This window comes from Topomyia yanbarensis, chromosome 2 (assembly GCF_030247195.1).
Source record: "Topomyia yanbarensis strain Yona2022 chromosome 2, ASM3024719v1, whole genome shotgun sequence".
NCBI classification, from domain to species: domain Eukaryota; kingdom Metazoa; phylum Arthropoda; class Insecta; order Diptera; family Culicidae; genus Topomyia; species Topomyia yanbarensis.
The window spans coordinates 4251683-4268894 of NC_080671.1; the positions used below are offsets into that span (position 1 = coordinate 4251683).

Sequence of the window (17212 nt, forward strand, 5' to 3'; positions counted from 1 at the left end):
ATAGCAGCAAAATGTGAGGAACGAACGGCGAAGATGAGGTGATTGCATTGATTGACAAGAAGAGAAGCGGAAAGCAAACGTAGTGAGTTGCTGCACAGTGGATTATCGGAGGACGATATGCACTTTTTCTATCCTCAATTCTTCTGCTAGGGAAGAGGAGAGTAATCGGACAGTGCCCAAAGAGGACACAGAGCAGCGTAATGAGGCAGCCGATGGACCAGAACTCATCAATTAAGCTGAGAAGAAACTGTTGCGAAATCAGCCAATGTATTAGAGCAAGCCAATATCTCGAAAGGAAATGCACCAGCCAAGCAACAACGGTCACCGGATCAAATCAAAAGGCATGATTCTGGAATGCCACAAAAAGATTAACAGCGCCCCAACCTACAACGAAATGGCTATCGAGCTCGTTAGCCAGCATTCCGGTTGGATATCCTTCGTATATTTTCATTCTCGAATAGCTGAAAGCCACTCGATTTGCACTAATCGATAGTGTCATGGAGTTAAGCTTGAACAAAACGTGACGCAAGTGCGCCGTCAAACAAGGGTATCTTGAAAACGCATGCTAAGTGGTTGCAGGATACCACAGCTGCGATCAAGCCCTGGGAAGGCGCTACGCTGGAGGCTGTTAAAGCTACCCGAGCAGAGTCTAACAACATATTGAAAACTAAACTTGATCAGTGAGAGTAAACTGAAAGCTTATTGAGATGTTGACATTTTTTTTTATAACAAAATATGTATTCACTTTGATGTTTTACCAAAGAGATATAAACTAGAAAATTCTAAGAAACAAGGATAGCAAATTGAGATCAAAATTTTATGTTATATTTAAAAAATCTAAAATTGATAGCACAATATGATTTCAATTTGTTGCTATTTTAAAAATATGAATTCTTCTTGTTGTAATTTTGATCTATGCTATATTTCACCCTAAGGAGGAAAATTTGGTAAAAATCAAAATTTCTCAATAGGGTGAAAATTTGTTGGTAAAAACCAGTCTTTGTACAGGAGGGCACAAATCCTTATTTCATACTTAGTTGCGTTTCGGCTTCGCCTCATCAATCTATCCCGACAATAAGTTAGTGTCGGTTTCTGATGGGGCGAATCCGAAACGCAACTATGTATGAAATAAGGATTTGTGCCCTCAAGTACAAAGACTGGTTTTACCAACAAATTTTCACCCTTGTGAGAAATTTTGGTTTTTACCAAATTTTCCTCCTTAGGGTGAAATATAGCATAGTGCTTTCGCATAGGCCTGCTAAGCTAAGACAAGTTTCGGCTTCACTGTGTCTCATCGGCATAAACAGAACTTCTGCTCGAACGGGACATCACGTTTGATCAGTCGTTCGATTGAAACACAAAGTGTGTTTTAGTTTTAAGGGATTTGCGTCAATCCGGCGCTAATCTATCCCGACAATAAGTTAGTATCGGTTTCTGATGAGGCGAAGCCGAAACGCAACTAAGTATGTAATTTTGATGTTCTACCTTGCTCAGGTACTCAGATTCCACATTAGACCTATTACATTAGATATTCTCCCGATAGCATCGACCGGTCAGATTAGAATATCCTTTGTTTGGTATATAACAAGAACTTCCACATGAAACGAAGCACAGTCCTCAAAATTTTAGGGATCATTTTGGTGGTAGACGATACTGATCACCTCCCAGCACAACCAGCTGATCTACATTTTTGGGAAGATCAGAATGTGCCACGCGAAGGGAGCTCCGGTCTCTTTGGTCGATCAGAAAGACACTTTTTGGCAAGCACCGTTCGCGAAAGTCTCTCGCCCGATGATGGCGTTCACGGTCCCCGGTGGACGCCACTTCCAGTTAAAACTAGCTCCGTGCGATAACGCAGTGAAGAAGTACTGGATCTGGCAGACCGAAAGAGCATCTCAAGAAGCTATTAGGAGTTTGAAACGTAGGGATTGGGCCATTAATATGCAGTCTCTAAGAACGCCTTTGAAAGGTTTCCAGGTCAATGTCGAAGACTCCAAAGATCCAGACGAAGCTACTAGGAAACTTAGAGACTGCATGATTACAGCAAACGTATGTAAAGAGCAGCTTACCAACCAAACGGACTATGAATAGAGAAATCTTATGGTGGTATAAGAGCCTTGAGAGAACGCGAAGGATGGTAAGATACCAGCACAAAACCAGGCTTTGACCGAGTACAACGAAATCATTAGGAAATCGAAGCGACTTTTCAATGAAGATGTTTTACGTAATACGCATAGGTTCGTAAAAATTCGAAGTGATTAAAGAGTTGTTTGTTTTTGAGAAACATATAGACTCATAAATAACCGCAACAACATAAGCGCTTATTTATCCTTCGATCCTAGAAAATTGCGTAAAATCGGATGGTCTGTAACTATGCAGTATTCACGAAACGTTTAAAGAAACTGGATTTATAGGCAGCTTCCATACAAACCAACAATTTGTGCATGCTTTTCTAGATATTTTGATACCCATATTAGAATGATTTAATCATACTGGATCATGGCTCTCAAAGTTTCCGGAAAAATCCAATAAAAATTCACTGCGCCCTGTGATTCAACTTCAATCATAGTACTAGATCGGTATTGCACTCATTCAAAGTTGGGTGTAGGAATTCAATTATTATACACTACACTAGCTTGGCACGATGAGAAAACACTGTGCACGAAGAATGATTTTTGCAATCAAAGTAGACTGCGTTTCATATAATATTGACCACAGAAACGAAATGATCTTGATACAATAAAAACACTCAAATGTCTGAAATGCCGCTCGAATGGAGGCCCATTTCAAATAATACGAACTGAGTACTTAGTACTACTATTATTTTTTTTCTAATCGAGCGGAACTGCTTTCAACGAATCCGAATAACGTACAGTTACAATATTCACTACCGACGTGTAAACAAGGAACGATTTGCAGACAAACTGGCATTCGAACCGACGAGTATGAATCTCATAGCCTACTCATTTTCTTACACCTTTTGTGTCAATAGATTTCAATCGACTCTCACACCATTACATTTCTGTAATTTAAAGAAAAACTGTGACCGCTAAAAATTGTTACAATCTTCTCAATTTGGGTCAATCTGATCGTATCGTCTTAAGGTCACTCTAAGGTCACCCGAAATGTGCGAGAATCGTAACTTCGTTCTACGACTCTGGCGTATGTCAGTATATCAGCATTCAATGGTTCATATTTAATGTGAATCGAGCTGTGGAAAGCATTTTTCTACAATCAGTAAAAATAGATCCATCAGTAGCTCTCATTCATTCCAAACCAAACGATCGTATGTACTGCAAATAATCTGTTTTCCACTTGCTTCCTGCCACTGATACTGGTCTGATTTTCCACGATCACTACACCATTCGGTCGCTTGTCATCAGTCAGGTTTCAATGTCTGACAACCGTTCGGCATTGTTGGATTGGAGGTTGGACTGTATCAACGCGAGAAAAGGTGAGGATCGGTGCTGTGGGACACCGAAACACGCAACAAATCAATCTCAATCAACCGATTGCGCGAACCTCGAAACCGACGGATCTCTCTAAAATGGACGCGTTTTTCCGACTGGCCTGCTATGAGTAAACACAAACCACGATTAACGGTGAAGAAAATTCGACACACGGTGAGTATGAGAATTTTCAGTGACCATCGGAAACTGTGCTGGTGTGTTGCTGCTGTTACAGGTCTAGTGATCAGTGCCCTCGCCAGCTCCCGCCGAACAGCAGTAGGATGGAGAAATCTATTTTTGAACATTTTTCAAACTCTCCTTTCGCACCCGAGTGTGAGTGAGTGAGCGAGGTGCACTTTTTTTTCCTTTTCGCAAGCAAATTTTTCACTTCAAGTGGTCAAAACTTGCACGGATATTGTCAATTTTTCGAGGGATACTTTCGTGAAAAACGTCCAATTTCTCGGAAACTGTCACGTAACACTGCGAGCGATCAAATGTGACAGGATTTGTCAGTTGGACAGCCGGAAGTGAAATTTTCCGTTCACGCAGGTTATGGAACAAATATCTAGTAAGCCATGATTATGACGATTATTCTTACAGTTTGCACCAAAAATCCCTTGGTTCCGGTTGGATTACGTTGTGGTTTAACGATTTTCAGCTTTTTGGTGTTTTTTTCACTACAACTTTCGAATGGAAACTGCAAGCGACGGTTGAAAGTACTGCGGAAGCGACTTTATTGTGCGGGTTAGAATTCCTGAACTAAATGGAAAATTATTGCCCGCTTGGTTCGTGGGAAAATATTCTCTCTCTCTCTCTCTCTCTCTCTCTCTCTCTCTCGGTTTTTCGCATCGCAAATCTCTCTTCGGCGTGAAAAGTTGTCGTTCTCGCGAGAACAGTCATCGGTGGTGGTGGTGACTGGGATTTGTACACTGTCAGTTGAAAACTTCGGTACTCGCTCGCGTTTAGTGATTGAATTAAGATAGACTGGCAGAAAAAGACTCTTGAATACTTCAGTATTGGCAAATCTAACATCTTCAGAGGACTATGCTATATTTCTCTTCTGTAAAGAAAAATTTAGGTAAAAACTACTTTTTCTCCACTAAGGGGAAAATTGTTTAAAACCACATTTGCGCGTGAAAGGCACAAAACCTAACACTAAATTAGTTATGGAATTTGCGTTTCGACGTCCAGTCATCAGAATCTGACACTAACTTAGTGTCAAGATAAAGCTAGCGTTCCACAAGTGTCGCAGAATAAGATTAGTGTTATTAGGTAGGGAAATAAACCAGGATATATCTTGGTAGATATTGTGATTTTGCTAAGTACTCACGCGCTATGTTTTTTTCATTTTAGATCAAAGTTTTCAGGTGTGCGACATCCAGTAGAAATATGAATGCCGTTCGAATAGGCATTTTAATAAATTATTCTTCCGTGAGACGTTACATAAAAGGACAAAGCCAAATATAACAGAGGTATCTATTCATCTATCGATAATATGATCTTAGTAATATGTACGAAAGTTGCTCGCAATCAATTTGTGAGAATTCCAAACGAGTCATTTGAACTCCGAACAGCCGACCATCAGGAGTATAGCTTCCAAAGTTTGCAGTACAAAGCAAGCGCACAAAAAGTATAAAATATATCGCAAATGAATGTGAAGAAATTCAATGCGACATGTTAATGACAATTTGGCATCTCCACTCTCCCTATCAGGCACGTTTCCATAATTGGATTAAATGCCAAATTGCAAACGACTTGTTTATTATGCGTAATAAATATAATAAACACAACGACAAGGGCTTTTGATCCTTCGGCGGCTCAGAAGAAGAATGGATGGGAAAAGAGCAATACAGGCAAAGACCGATTACCATATGAGCGGTTCAAACTCGAAAGAATGACGCAGAGTACCGCACAGGATAATTTTGAAGAAAGTACCAGGAGTGCGATTTTACGGTGTTTTAGCTTCTGATGGCCCTACATTTTCTGACTGAGTGAAATTTTGGAGTGTTGAAATGTTTACCACTGTTCACAAATCTAGGTTCAGACTTTCATGAGAGCTCAAGAAGTCACTTTTGGAGGTATTTGTCAATGTAGATTTGTCGGTAGACGGTTCCAGATTTAATAAAAAACTGGCTTATTTTGACACATCTACAGTTCGCTGCTGGCCACACAAAAAAAAAAAAAAAATTTGTGCGATTCGACAGCTTCATCTTCAATAAATTTCCTACATGAAAGTTTGTTTTTAAATACGGTTTTTAAACCAAAGTTGTGAAAGTTATACCTTGGAGTGGCAGAGCCGGTATATTAATATATGCTGTTAATTAGTGTAGAATTAGACTTCATCCTTTATGGCTACCGCCAGAAGAAACCTGAAACGTTGGTACACCATCGGAAATAGTGAATCAGAAAAGGTGACTATATGCCGGTGATTCACGCAATATAGAATGGATAAAGGTTATGATGCAAAATCTTAAGGTCCGTCCAGGTTAAGTCTTCGGTACGGATCAATACCTTGACCTAGGAACACCTAGCATGTTGTTAGTCGCCCCTTAAGACATGGGATCAGGTTCCCAGGGGTTCTTGGCTGAAATAGCGCAAAAAAAAATTTTTAGCCCGCCAGACACTACACGACTTCATTTTTTTTTGTATAATTTATGCTATTAATTGTTTTTTCAGTACCATGCAGAATCCTTGTGTCATTTACGGTGTGATACGGTGTGAATACAAACTTATATGTTTTCCGTCGAAGCGAAGTAATCCTACAATACACGTGCACGTTCCTGCCTTTTACTGATTACTCCATTTCAAATGATACCCATATTTCTGAAAGCTCCCACTGTGTTGTGGTAACCGGGAGTCATCATCTTGATTTTTAAAATGGCGTCAAAAATCAATTTCTGTCTTCTACTGACCACCCTCTTTATTTATTTAACTTCATCTTCATCTTTGACGCAAAGCGCCATACAGAAGCAAGTCCCTTGGAAGCAAGTCCCTTTTGGCCAAGTTGGCGACGACAATGCAGCATTTCTATGTTGTTTCTACTCCAAACTTGAAAGAATTGAAAGGCATCGAAGCAGTTTCTTTCCGGTCCAGCACAAGTTTTTTTCACAATGGCAGAGTTATTTCCGAGTGATTTTGTTACCATATCCGCGATGTTCCTTTCAGTAACTGAATTTTACACTCATGAAGAATAGCCAGTAGAGGTTTGCGGCGGAGTTCGGTAACGAGTTAGGCAAATTACCAAGACCAGAAACGTTTCTAGAGCCATGTTGCAGTTAAATTGATGAGAACGGAGAAGATTGGTATGAAGGAGAGCTTGAGTCTGTAAACGATTGGGTAACTTCGTACGCAATCGTTTCGTTGATAGCCGCCACCTGTTGCTTCAATTGACGCACCTCTTGAAATAAATCTAATGCACAGCTTTCGGTTTGTGATTCTGTGTGAACAGCAGCAATAGCAGGTCGGCCGGGTACAATCCCGGCAGACTCCGATAGCAACTTGCGTTTCTTTGAAAATGCCTCAAAGTGACGAGCATCGATAATGATTTCGGTGCAAGGCGTACACATCTATAAGATGTTCCGCTATTGTGTGCATCTAAGTGCCTCTTCTATCGTGAATGCAACACATTCAGCATGATAATCGTCGGAGCAAAAGCCTTTACAGGTAACAGAATTTTCGTCCGGTTCTATATGAAAGAAACATTGGTTGCAGATCATTTTTCCTTTTTGACCCTACACACAGCAGCAACCGGGTGATCGGTACCTAGTATTCTGGTCGTTTGTTTCAGCAGTATACCTAGGTAGTGGTGAGTGATTATGGCACCGGCAGTTTAATTCGCTGCAGGCACTGAACTTAATGTGGCTAATTTATCTTCGGTGATGATCGTTTAGGCAAGGCTATTATTCGTAGACAATGGGTAAAAATGGCGTCAAAAATCAATTTCTGTCTTCTGCTGACACCCCCTTTCAAATGGTACCCATGTTGATTCTGATTTTCACTGTTCCTTTGGAACCGATAGCCGCCATCTTGGGTTTTCAAATGGCGTCAATTTCTGTCGTCTACTGACCATCCCCTTTCAAATGATACCCATATTGATGATAGTTTTCACTGTTTTGTAGTACCCGGAAACCGTCATCTTGGTTTTCAAAATGGCGTCAAAAATCAATTTCTGTCGTCTACTGACAGCCCCTGGGATGCCGGGTATACCACACGAGAATTCGTATTAAATCCGGAACCGGTCTACGGACTTCATCTCTATTAGATACACAGAAACTAGACTAAATTCCAGATCTTTCAAAGCCAGTTCCATCCCAATCGGTGAAAAATTGAAGCAAGGAGAAACAATCACTAAACAATCAGTAGACTTTGAATAAGGAAGGCAAAAGATTGTTGATCCCAACAACAGTAGCAGAGACCGTATCAGAGAACAATCAGAGAAAAATGACAAGGAAAAATAGAGATTTAACTTGTAGCTTTCTGGCAAACGGAAGATCACTATCAGGACATCATGAACCGGATCGCCAACTGGCTTCCTTGGATCCGCTTGGAACTCTTGGGATCACATTTGCAGGTACCTGTTAGTAAGTCAACCGAAAGAGTAGATATAAATAAATTTCGAGGATAGCCAGCATATCTCGGACTAGAACCAGGCTGAAGGGATTCGTTCAACGCAGATCTGGCACTACACAACTAGAAAAAAATCGTGTAAATTTACGTCTCTTGACCATGACTATACGAGCATCTAAAATGAAATAGTTTTACATTATATTTTAATTTTACATGTCGTTGAATTTTGCGAGTCATGTAATTTTACTTCACATATGGCGTTTGTTTAAAATGTGTAATTTTATGGCACTGCGCTTGGAAAGTACATCTTCCATGTAAAATTAAACAGAACACGGTTATATTTCGTCATTTCGTCAATTATGGTTTGTTAGATTGTGGCAAGTTTCGAAATACCTCAACGGTTAAATTTAGTTTTTTTTGGTGTATAGAACACTAGGAGCACGACCAGACAACATGTTTAATGTCGCGATAGTCGTCACCGCAACCGCAGAGAACGCTCTTTACGACCCCAATACGCTAGAGATGTGCATTCAACGTATAATGATTGGACATGATCCGAGATGCCACCCGAAGGAAGCCACGACGTTCGTCCATCCTCTTTAACCAAGGTTGGCTGATGCCTTTGAGATTCCTAATCTTCCATGATCCCACAAAATTTACCAATTTTCGAGCGTTCTCTAACTCTAAATCTACTTGAAAAATTCGTTAAAGCTGCGCAATGTTACTAAGTGTCTTCTCATTACCATTCTAATCTAAGTGTCACTTTTCTTATTACTCGGCATAGATTAATGCGAATGAACTCAAACTAAAATTTGTATCAGGCAATCCGGAACGATTTCAATATAAAGAATCTAAGATCGCCCATATTCTCTCCGGGAAAATTAGACGTGCTTTCCATGCTCCATCGATCGAAGCGCCTACTTGGAACTGTAACGATGTAGACATGGTCGTAGGTAAATATAAAACCATAAGTTTTGTGGGGAAAATGCTTTGCGCGAGTATATTCTCTGTCAGATAAATTTGTGTGTTTGAAGAACAATTATTACGTTTATATACATTATTATAATTTCATCGCGAAACGTCTATCATTTGAATGTGAATTTACGTAGAATGCTGTTGTCGCCGATAAAGAATTCTTAGTTCCGTGTATTCCGATCAAAGGACGAATCGAGTATACGATGTAGGGCCCAGCTGCTATACGAAATATTGTTTCTCTCGTTAATCCGTTGACGAACCGGTGCCAATAACCGCGTTTTTCAGTTTGCATCAAGTTTTTTGTTTGCGTTTCTAACGTCGCGTTTATTTGGAAAAAATTGGGCGATCTGACGTTCAAAAAGTCCTCATAGGACCTTTTCGCATACAATTCTGAGCACTCTGTGCCCACAACGGAGTGGGAAACCGTCGTCGATTGTTCGCGCTAGGTATTCGTTTTGTCTGACCTTTAATTTCAAAGTAGAAAATCAAGCCAGTCAAAACGTTGCACACTGCCACCGGTGGAATTTCTCATTTTGATTCGATTGTTTCGGATATAGTGGGCGCGTAGCTCTTTCAATCAATGGGCACACTAATAAGGTAGAGTACAACGATAAATCTAACGCACTTGGCCGCGCTGATAGGCATTCGTGTCATTTCCACTGTATTCAAGATCGTCATACTGAAATTGTCGCGAATATCATGTAGTAAGATAGATCTGTTATCAGCATGAAGACAACCTCATGACATGCCGTGGGAGTTGAAATCTTCTTGAACCAGTTGAGGTTCGATGTATATGGAAAGAATATCAATAAATCTCTGCCTATGATTCGAATTTAACAAGCGACAACTTCAATACCTGGTACCGAGCAAAGACTAATCCGATTGAAATAATAGCACGTTTTGATCCCCAAAACGCTCCTCAATATTGTTTTCGGCCATTGCGAATAATGCAGAAATTGAGGAAGATCTACGTCGGAAGTAAGCCTAGAAAAATAATATGACTGAAATATAGAGACACTTGAAGTTTTGGATGTCCCATATAGACTTTCCGAGACCAGGAGGCAATGTCTTGATCCTCTCCGCATTTTTCGCACCGTGCCTTATTTCTACAATGGGTTCTTCAGTTCATGTCCCTGGTTACAAAAAGATGAACAAGTTGATGAGCCCCGTTCAAAAGAACATATTTTGGAAGAACAAAGGCGAAAGGCTCGAAATGAGGCTGATGGAAAATAAGTTTTCTAATACTCCTCGATTTTTACTGAACACAATGCTTGCATACCAGAATTTACACTGACTGAAGCACAGGGATCTGGAAAAAGCCACGCCTATTTCGCAATCAAGGCCCTTCTCGGAGACTACAACATCAATCTCTACTTCCCGGGCGGGTACGCAGATAAAATACTTTTTCGTACACGTCTTTGGTCCGGAAGTAGACCATCCGGGGGCCGGTTGTATTAGATATAATTTGTATCGAAAATGAGATTTATTGGTATTATTTTTGCCATCGGAGAAATATTCAAATCGACCTCCACTAAGCCTGAAAGGATGTCGGTCGCCGGAGATACCCATCGGCTCACACTCAGCTAGCTTCAAAGCACAGTCAGAAAAAAGCCGCCTCGGAATAGTGGTGGGGTATTTCGGTCGTAGTAAAATTGATTTTTTTTTTCTCTCACGAACGTCAACAGCAAATAGCGACTGCACAAAACATTAATAGTCCTTCCCGTCATGTACGGAAAGCAAGACATATAGTTTGGATCCACGTATTCGATCCGAGAGTCCGGATCCAGACTCTTGTCTGGATCTAAGCACCAAATCTGGGCCTGGTTCAAGTCCTGACCTGGTAAGGGGAAAAAGGGAGGGCTAGATCCACGGACTGGTTCATTACCGGGTATTGGTCCAGATTCGGGAACTAGTCCAGATCCGGAAACTGATCCAAATCCAAGAGATCCAATTTTGGGAACTGGTCCAGATCGGGAGCTGTGTCGGATCCAGAAACTAGGCCGGATCCGACAACTGCACAAAATTTATCTTTCACTATCCAGGTTACCCTATAAAAATCCGTAATTCCGCCTATTTCTGTCAAATGTGGTGCAGATTCTGGACTGAATTTGGGTAGAAATTCGCCAGAGCTCCGGCTGGTTTGACTCGATACTAATACTATTATAGAAATCGACTGAATTATCCTACATCATCATTCCAACGTTTACTACCTTAGCGGTAATATGAGTTTAATACCGGAATGCGCAATTGCGTGGTCTGTTACCAAAAAGGCAATAGAATCTTACCCAAAAGTAATAGAAACATGCCCGTTGGATTTTTGGTATAGTATTCAACAAACACATTTTCGCTGAGCCGTCGGACAAACAGCCTTGTTAACAAAGAGTGTTTCCAAATAGCCACCAGATATTATCAAGGAATTTTCATTTTCAATTACACACGCCATATCTGAACTTTCGTCAGTACGAGGAGAAATCAATTCGAATCTTACTACCCACTCAGGAAAAAGGTGATCCGCCGGCCCTGTAGGTGTAGATAATAAAAGAAGAATCTTATTCGTCATTTAACGATCCAAATAGATTAAATCCTACCTCGCTACAATATTTCCAACGATGTTGTTCAAATCTAATAAAACTAATCAAAAACAATTATAGCGACGGTTCGACGAGACAAATTAAATTTGCATTCACACGAACTCACATCTCGCCAGTACCTTATTACAAACAACTTGATGAAATATTTTGATGTTTTGAATTAAACTATTCCTAATTTTGTGAGCTGATGTATCAGGAAACAACAGTCGCGTGCCGTGGTTAATAAATTTTCAAAGGTCACTAGATGACTTGTGAATGATGCCGAATGCATAGAAGCGAAACAAATCAAACATAAACCTCAACCTAGTACATCCAAAACGAAACAATCTACCGTTTGTTTCGAAGAGTCGGTCAAAACCAGCGAATAAGATGATGCGCACACGTGAGAAAAAAAAACAACTCCAAACTGGTAAGGGCTAATTCTTTAATTGAGAAGCACGCAGCACAAAAATATTTCCAATTCTCATGGGTGTGACATACGAAGTGATAATGACAAGTTTATACACTGGTTTTATTTTGTTGTTTATGGATGGTGACATCGAATTTCGAATGAATACATTCGGTCATTCCAACTGCTGGCAATTAATAAATATTTTGGATTTGATTCTAAATTTTTCGAAAGTCTGAGATTCTTGATCATTAGTCATATCGCATGCTTTGCTCTAGGTGGTTGATTGTTTTGATTGGAACCCATTAATAATAGCCAGATGACACAATTGATTCGTCAGTCTAGCACCCATTTCCAATTGTTTTGGAACTTGCCACAGTGAATCATTCACCACGGTTGGATGGAGGAACAGTTCACGATAAACGGTGGCAAGCTCTAAATCGAGCGACAGAATTGTCGCCCTGAACCAGACACCCGTCGCCGCCTGTTCATCACCGTAATTAATGAGTGACTCAACATATGCTGTGCTGTGTGAAAGTATCCTTTTTGCGCAAAATTCGTGGAAAACGCTAAATGACCTACAGTCAACCGTCTCGACAGTTTAGTGGTGATGTTCACACCGCCATTCAGACCCGTCTCATCCACACCGCAATCTATTACGTCACTTAGTTCAAAAAAGAATAACACTGTCGACATCGACTCCACCTGTCAAGGCATAAAAAACGGAAACTGAAATCAATGATCGTCGTTTTTTTGGGGCACACTGCCGCATCAGAGTGTGCGAGTTCCCCACTCGCCTCACTAGGGTCATCCCAAGTGGCAACATAGTAGGCGCCGTCAGAGAAAATTGCTTCTAGCACCAGTCTATCAACATCTCACTTACTATTTAGACTCGCGGTTTTATTTTCGTTGCACATGATCATCATGTTCGGCTGGGTGGAAGAGAATCACGTTTTTTTCGCCGACTACCAGCCAAGTCTCGTTTTTCAACCGCAACCAACTTGCTACGACAATTCTGCGCGGGTTTTAATCGTCGTTAATACACAAAATTTTGCACGTCGCCGTTTCATGATCATTGTCGGCTTTTTTTTCTTCTTCGTGGTTGTTGGACAATTTAGCAATGCGTTCAACTTTATTTATAAACATTTCCTTGCCAATTGCGTCATTAAGTTTCCGCTTCGGTTTGGTTCGAAAGTGAAAATGAAAAATCCACACTAAAAGGACTTTCCATGTGAAGATATACTCTTGTCTTCCTTTTTATGTTTTCCATTGCATTTCACGACAAATTAGGCTTGGTAGTAGGATTATCTTTTCAATCGTGGTTTGGGAGCTGTCAAATTAGATGACTACTAATTTTGTATTGTTCTTTTATGGCAGTGTTTTTATTTTGGTTTTAACGGTGAGGTAGTTTTTGCCGTTGTATCCAGTTTTGAATTTACAATCGCCACCCCATGCTAATTGGTTTCCGCACGGTATGTGATCGTAAAATAAATCTCTAAAACAGGCAGTCACTGTTTACATCATATTTACGCATCAAGCTTGAAAGCAACACTTGCCACCTGAGAACAAATTGACAAATTGCGTATATCACGGTTTGCTTTTCCCTGGGTCAATATAACTAGAAAATATCAAGGTAGTGTAATTAATCTTTAATTCAATCTGTGACTAAATTCCCCGATCTGGCCAGATAAGTTCACGTTGCGAAAAAAAGCTGAAAAAATCTAGGAATACGACTTGCAATGTCATATCTCTTTATGGATTTGAAGGTACGAGTACGAATCAGTGAAACGAAACGAACTGTAGCAGATAATACTTCAACGTGCCAAAACTGATTGAGCTGATTCGCATGAAGCAGTTCATGGTTAAAAAATGCCTCAGAATAACCAAAGAAGTATCTGAATCTTTTGTGACGTTAGAATGATTGAAGCACAGTACTTTCTAGTATGTTATTCAATATTGCGCTTGATGGTGCGATACGAAGCTTTGTTATACAAGGGATCGAAACTGTCATCACAAGATCTTGGCTTCTTGGCTTCGCAAGCCACAAAGCAAGTGAGAGCAGGATGCGAGAATTGGACTGACTGTGAACTATGTATTCCAACAAGTATAAGTAAAAGAAAAAACGGGTGTCCGAACGGTTTTGGTTTCGAAGAGGAAATGTATGTAGCACTTCACGAAGTTATCGACGAGATCATATATCTAGTGACATGTGAAAACGATGTTAGCCGTGAGATAAAAAGCGGATGAATTTACTATCGGCTAACTAAAATTTATATGGGTTATAAAAAGAAAGTTTGGCCTCATTGTCCATTTAGGGATTGTCTGATATCTTGATAAGCAATTATTGGATATCCAACATCTTGAGCATCTGCGACGTCCTCGTGTTGCGTTATTGATCGAGACTAGGTGAAATTGCACAGTGAATCAAAAGATGACAATGTCTCGAAGTAACAAATTATCATTCAATATACAACTCCTGGTAACCCAAAGTTGATTTTTAATCAATATCGGTGCCAGCCAGACCCGTACATAGATTGCAGCAGGAAAGAGAAGGAATATTAGTCCGACACACAGAGAACTTGCATTACCTAGCAGTAGGTAATCTGAAATCTGTGCATTATACTTCCTCAAACCAACAAAAAACGAAAGAGAGAGAAACCGATTTTATCCAAAAAATGATGAAATATTCCCCAAAGCCGACTAAACTTCATCCCATTAATTTTGAGTAAAAAATCATTCCTTGTCCCTTGTTTTCCGGTAGCGAAATGAGAACAGCAGATTAAAATTACCTGCTGGTAGATAATGGATTTTAAGTGTGCACTCGTTGCTACTAGAGGCCGTATATACTACTGTACCTCATAAGTGTCACGAGAGGTGGGAGATTTTCTGGGCGTCCGGCCATCGGGAGACTCATTAGGTGGATAACAATAATAATGGAATAGTGAGAAAATATCTAACAATATACTTAATTCAAATATTGGTCTTAGAGTAGAAATAATTTACTGTTTGATACACTTATCTAAAAGATGCATGAAATGAAGAAGAAGGTTTTGTTTGTGTCGCTTGTTACGGCAGTAGGTACTCAAGGGATCAATTATTGCCTTCTGCCACATGGCCTCTAGGCTGAATTTCTCCGAAGCAAGGGGGTGTACAAAATATAATGTTCACATTGCGATAAAGTTTATATTGGGCAGACCAAAAGAACATTAGAAATTTAGTTCACGAAGCACATAGCGGAATTAGTATAGTTCTAGGGAATCTGAATAACCATTTAACTTCAAAACCAAGGTTGCGGAACACGCTTTTTCAGAAGAACTTAGCCTAACTATAGAAGATTTTAAATTTCAATGTCAAATTTCCAATCCTTGGAAATTGGACTTAGTTGAAAGCCTAAAAATTTTCAAACATTCCTCTCCTTTGGGATCAAGGCAACGGATATTCATGGCTCTTCCTTACATGTAGGTCAGCTTCACCCATCTAGGTACCTACCAACCCACAGTGGCTCGACTTAGAGCAAAAGGTGGACTAAAGTCAAAATTTTGTCGTATCAGTTCAAATAAGACGGTTATATGTAATTTTGATACGCTTAATTCATTTTCGATGTTGAAATATACTAAAAATCAACATTTACGGTTCATTAGGGTGGATAAAAATTATTTTTATGTTGAAGCGGTTCATAAAATATTTTAAAAGTAACTTTTGTGCACTAGATTCGTTTTTGATATTAAAAAATGTCGGATTTTTTTTTCTCTCATTAGGGTGACTCAAAAATGATTATTTTGATGACATTGTTCATAAAATTGTCTAATAGTGGTGTTCTTGAGTTGAATTTGTTTTTAATATTAAAACATATTAGAGCAAAATCCCCTCTCATTAGGGTGGCTGAAAAATAATTATTTTGTCGCAGCGTTTAATATTTTTAGTAGTAGGTGTTTGTGCACTGCATTCTTTTTCTATATTAATATTAAAAAATAACCATTTGTTAGGAAGGCTCAAAGATAATTATTTTGTCGTTAAAGTCCGTAAGATTTTTTGTTAATTTTTGTACCCACAAAAAAGTTAATTTCTATTTCATTAGAATGACTGCTTCAAACAGATTTTTTTTGGTAACAGGAATTAAGTGAATGTTTTATGATAAAGTATTTCGGGGCTACCGTTAGTCTACCCGTATCCATTGGAAAAGTCTTGAAATGATTGTGGCTTTATATCACATCGCATCACATGTGATTTAATCAAACAGATTATATTTTACTTGGGTTATTTTGGGATATTGAATCGATTTATCTACAGAAAGTTGAGCAAACGATAATTTAAAAAGATATTTCTTAGTTTGATTTCATGATGATAAAAAAATCTTATCTTTATTCTTAAAAAATGCAGCATAATTTATTTTAATCTTCGTCCGATTCTGATGATGATTCGTCAGAAATTTTCTGCTTCAGCATTAACTTAAGCTCTTCAGGTAGATTCTTGGCATGTTTTTTCGGGGGATCCAAGTGCGAGTTCACTAGTGGGTCGTAAGAAACGAGCATAAGGTTGAAAATATCCCGATTTGCACTTTCCCTTGAAATTTTTCTAGAGAATGATTCTCTACATTTCTTGATGCTTTTGTTACTCCGCTCTTGTGCTTCCTCTGACATCCTGCCTACAGGTAAAACTGACCACCGCATTATATCGTGACCATGAATTAACACTCGGAGCATGCCTGTGGGCATATAGTACCATGGGTAAAGATGGACGTACAATTTAGCCGTTTCCATGCAATACACTTTGAATTTGTCTGGATCAATATCTTCGCCACAGTTTATAGCTATAAGAGTGTTTCTGGTTCTTTCAATCAAAACACGATCTATCCCAGTAATATCAGAACTAGTTAATGGATCTGCAAAAAAATGCGAGCAGTGTTGCCATCATTACTGCTTCATGATCCCCCTTGTTTCGGTTTATCAATAATTAAACCCATTCGTTGTCTGAAACCTTCTTGGCTGCGTTGAAAGATTCCTCAAATCCTGTTTTTCTCCAGCACTTGAATTCAAGACGATAAGATATATAAATAAGACACTCGAAGCATCTAATCCAAGCGTGTAGTGATGAAATTCCGAACATTAGAAAATCTTGTGTGGGGATTACATATTCCATTTTTTCTAAATCGTTAAACTGAGAGATTGTTGAATTACAGGCGTAACATCGTTGAGCGGAGCTCGTACCTGTTAGTGCGTTGACAATTTTCCCATCGATCATTG

At 39.4% G+C, this 17212-nt stretch overlaps 1 protein-coding gene across 6 annotated transcripts in view; it reads right to left on the reverse strand.

Moving 5' to 3' along the window:
* LOC131678279 (embryonic polarity protein dorsal) overlaps positions 1 to 17212 on the reverse strand; it is a 163830-nt gene that overhangs the window by 17633 nt on the left and 128985 nt on the right. Inside the window, exon 1 of one of the 6 annotated variants that reach the window (XM_058958315.1) lies at positions 4048 to 4195. The exons of the other annotated variants lie outside the window; for them this stretch is intronic. The gene's annotated coding sequence lies outside the window, so the exon portion shown is untranslated. Of the gene's footprint in view, positions 1 to 4047; positions 4196 to 17212 lie in introns of those variants that run through there. 6 annotated transcript variants of the gene reach the window in all.